The sequence below is a fragment of the Anguilla rostrata genome, chromosome 12 (genome assembly GCF_018555375.3).
Source record: "Anguilla rostrata isolate EN2019 chromosome 12, ASM1855537v3, whole genome shotgun sequence".
Lineage (NCBI taxonomy): Eukaryota > Metazoa > Chordata > Actinopteri > Anguilliformes > Anguillidae > Anguilla > Anguilla rostrata.
The window spans coordinates 3999142-4003678 of NC_057944.1; the positions used below are offsets into that span (position 1 = coordinate 3999142).

Genomic DNA, 4537 nt, shown 5'->3' on the forward strand with positions numbered 1-4537 from the left:
CAAATGAACTACAAAACCCATACCCCACTCCCAATTAGGTCTCTCATCAGAATGAGTACAGAGGACATTTTGTTTCTGGTGCCTCGAAGCCTGGCCATCTCCTTCTGGATGGAATGGTCCAGATTGACTGTGCAGGGCCTGAACCTGTTGGCATCCCCAACGGTCAACCTGAAATCCACTTTGAGAAACTTTTCAAACAGTTCAGGGTCCCCGTCTTGCTCCAGGAGTAGCTTGGCTCTACCTCTGAGCATGTGCAGTTCCACACTCGACTAGCTGAAGACTTCCCACAAAGTCTTCCCGTTGTCAATCTCACCCGTGCTGTCAGGTCGATCTATAGCAGCCCTCTGCTGGTCATCTTCCACAACCTGGAGAATCCAAGTCAGACGACAAGGCCACAGGTTAGCCAGAACCACCCAAGCTGCAAGGTCTTCGCCTGAAGACAAATCACACCTCATCCCCTCCAGGATGATGATGGACACTCTGACTGAGTTGATTATTCTCCTCATATACATGTGATCTGCCACAAAGGAAGTATGGAGGTTGCCTTTGTTGTTGACAAACTGTAAAGCATCATTTGTCAGTGCCTTCAATTTTCTTGCCCAGAGTTCCCAAGGAATTCCTGGATCTATTGCTTCAGACCCACCACTGGAATGTCCAATGAAAGGCACCAAGCTTCCTTCATATAGTCCCAATTCCATTCTTAAATGCCTGTTTTCACCAGACATTCTTGGGTGAGGCATTGCACATCAAACCCATCAGCAAAAACCTCAAGGTGACTATTTACAAAGGTTTCAAATATCCTGCGCTTTGTGTCCACAGACATCTCAGGCACACAGAAAGGCAGAGTAACAATGTTATTTAAAAAAAATCATATCTGCTATTTGTTGACCTACGGTGCAAGAATGAATTTTCCACACAGTTCACCACAACCTTTGGATCCACAGCTAGAATAACATAAAGGGGACATTCTCTCCGGTCAAAAGGATGTTGATGGCCTCCAGAGTTTGAATGATCTTTTCCGGGCTGCACCGGTCCAAATTAGTGATCTCCAGAATGACGCGGATCTTCCTGTTCTGAAATGGATGAGACTGATGAGGATGGACACCTCCTTCCTCACCTTGTTCATGAATCCCAGCTGATCGCTGACTGCTGACTTGTTCATCTTCTTTTGGACGATGCTGCCCTGGCTGTAGAGCAGATTTTTGCCGATCTTCAAGACAAACCGAAGTACCACCACGGCAGGAGGACCGAGAGTCGCGATGGCCACGGACTCCAGACTCGACAGGCCAGTCAGTGTCCCGTTCGTTCTCACTTGGAAGTCCGAAAAGTAGAGCAGGATACTGATTCCCATGCACACGACGGCCACACCCATGGCAGCAAGCCAGAGTGGCAGCCCACACACCTTCCTCGCCCTCCACCTGCCTTCACTCTGGTCCTCGAACCTCTTAGGGTATGGGTGCTGGGTGGCTCTGTAGACGCTGACGGGCAGTCCCCCAAAGTCATCGTGTATGGCCTTGAACAGGCGGATCACCAGGCCGGCCCACAGCCTGTCGCTTCCCGCAAAGTGCCAGGCACTGAAGCGTACAAATATCCACCTCACCCTCTTCCGACTCCGGTCCGTCTCCATGCTCCACACTGGGCGTAAGAAGACCATGGAGAGCAAGATGACCAGGGAGAGCAGGAAGGATCAGGGCCTGTCCTCTTTGTATTTCTGTTCCCTCCATTCTGCTTCTCTGTTCATGTAAACTGAGACATAGAACCATGAGGAACACGTAGCTTACAATTCTTATGGCCACATATGCAGAGACTGATACTTCATATTTTGTTGTTGCAAGCATGCTAATAAACTGTGCCTGGTCAATCAAAATGAACTGATGATCAAATCATAAACCTTATAAGCGTATTTTAATACATTTCAATTTTCAGATGCAAGATGAGCAAAAATTTGAGACTTCATCCCATTTTCCTTTTGATAGAATAATACGGCAATTCAGGCTGCTTCAGTTCCTTGCTTGTGTTTTTCAAACCTGCTAAAACTGGACATTTATTGCAAATCCAGTTATGAAACACTGCTGTCACACTTCACCAAATGATAAGTTATAGTAAATACTAATATCTATTAGTATATTCAGCCAAGCCTAATATTTAGACTGGATCATAGGCTGTATCTTTAAATGTGGAACTCACTTTTAATTTTCTTTAGCAGTGTCTCAATGCGGTTTTGACATTAACAGTACAAACCAACAGTGGTGGGTGGAGCAATTTTTATCAGTGCTCTGGACAGGGCGTATGCATAGATATTTTCACAGGCACCTCCTAAAACAGAAGAAGAGGAAACAATCCCTGAAACATTACCAATGAATTCCTAAAAGGTTGTGAATTTCTGAGTGGAATTGATTGAGGGACATACCACTTCTGGTTGTAAATTTTCTTTCTTACCATTTCCCTCCATTTTCACAATTTTTCCAGAGAGTGCTTGAATTTATGGAGTTTCACGTTGTGCTTCCTAAATGCTGCATGTCAAGAGGGGAAAGACCATTACCCTAAGGAGGTTAACAACCGTAGATTACTTCAGTTTCTTTTGATCGGCCACGGCATATTAAATCTATGTAAGGCGATAATCCAGAAGGACTGAATTTATGGTGCAGTGTGTAGATAATGTACAGTGACATTTTCACGCCAATGATTTTATAGTGCTGCCATTTGGCATGACAATGCAGGTACGAACAGGTTCCTTACACTTGTACAAAGCTAGATCAATCACTCGCAAATTGCCAGGCTTTTATGATTGCTCCTATAACAATGAAATGTATCATAAAAATACAAATACTGTAAATAATAAAACACAATAATGTATAGTTAAACCACCCCCATTTATTTGAGGTAATCCTCAATATTTGCATTCTGTTGTGAGTATTTCTCTGCATGCACATATTACTGCTTAACATGGAATACTTTTGCAGAAGGGTCTGAAATAAAAAAAGGGAAAAAAAGACCAATAAACTGATCTTTGTCTGGCCTCTACCTTGTGACCAAGCCAACATGGTAGAACCTTAACGTAACGTTCCTGTTAGAATGGTTCACAATATTAAGCAGGCACACAAGCTAATCTACCACAGAAAGGTGTCAGTTCTACTAAGATGAGTGTATTTTTTTATTTTATTTTATTGCTTTTTTATTAATTTTTAATCAATTTCTTTTAAATAAATTTTTTTAAAATCAATTTGTATGCCTTTCATCTACCTGGTTGTCTATGAGGGTGTGTGTGCATGAAATTGCTACATTTTCACATTGTATGCATTTTGCATTTTTGGTGAAGTGGGGTGTTTTGGCTACAAATGTTATGGGCTAGGATAGGACACTAGAAAACAAAGCAAAACAATTTAAGATTAATTGTTATATGTTTGTGAATGTGTATGCTTGTGTTCAAGAATGTTGCCGTGCTTCCAACAAAGCAGGCTCGATAGCTGACTGATTGCTGCAGCCTGCTAATGGCTAGCAAAGGTTGTACCACTTTCACCAAGATAGGCTAAAGCCAACCCCACTTGCCACTGCCTACATTTGCTGTAATAGAGGCTCCAAGTCTGTGAGGTGTGGTGTGATCTCACGAGACACAAGCATCCAGAAAGAACTGGGAAGTGGCAACATGGAAATGTGAGCAATGGTATTTATAGATGGGACTCAGAGGAGGGGCCTTGGTTGTGTCTAGCCTATCTCACAGCAGCTTTAAGATCACGTTCCATTCAGCACTGCACAGATTCACCTGAAATATGCAATGTGTTTCTCTGACCATGGAAAGTAGTCGGACAGCAGTCATATCCAAAAAAAAAAAAAACAATATCTGTATCAGATAGTTGGATATTCATACTATTCAGCTCACCCCTAATTATGATTTTTTCATTGTGATTGAAATTATGAAATTGAACTGGTTTAAGCCCAGAAATGTAACCATGTAGGGTGCTCAAATGTTAAAGCTGTGAATGTATACACAATACAGGGCCATTGTCTGCTGTCTTAGATTATCTCCAGTCAGTGCTTTGTTAGGTATCAGAGTAATTCTGTGCTATACTTGCTTCCATTACGCTCCTATCAGTCATCTGCTACAGTATCAGTCATTCTGTGCTATATTCACTGCTCACAAATATTTGTAGTTCAGAACCTATAGCTTATGAGAAGGGCACTTACTCGGAAAGCGTAAATCCTGACATTTTACATGCAAATTATTTAATCACTGCATACAAAATCTTTTAAAATAATCATTATTATTACCTGCATCACAGAAGCCTATTGAGTAATGTATTTTATATTTTTTTATTCATTCTTGCACACGTAAAAGTCATCGTTTTATCCAAAGTATTTTTGGAGACTAAGGATAACTACAGATGGCTCAACAGACATCTCAATGTCATGGACTGAACTGAATTGAATTTTGTTATTTATTTTTTACAGCACAGAAAACCAATGAAAACACTACAAATACAATTCAGCAGTTATAATAGATTCGCACAATTTGAGAAGTCTTTGCTAACCAGTGCCT

At 41.6% G+C, this 4537-nt stretch overlaps 1 pseudogene; it reads right to left on the reverse strand.

Moving 5' to 3' along the window:
* Positions 1-269: 269 nt before the first annotated feature.
* On the reverse strand, positions 270-1771 carry LOC135236665 (NTPase KAP family P-loop domain-containing protein 1-like; annotated as a pseudogene).
* Between the last annotated feature and the right edge of the window lie 2766 nt (positions 1772-4537).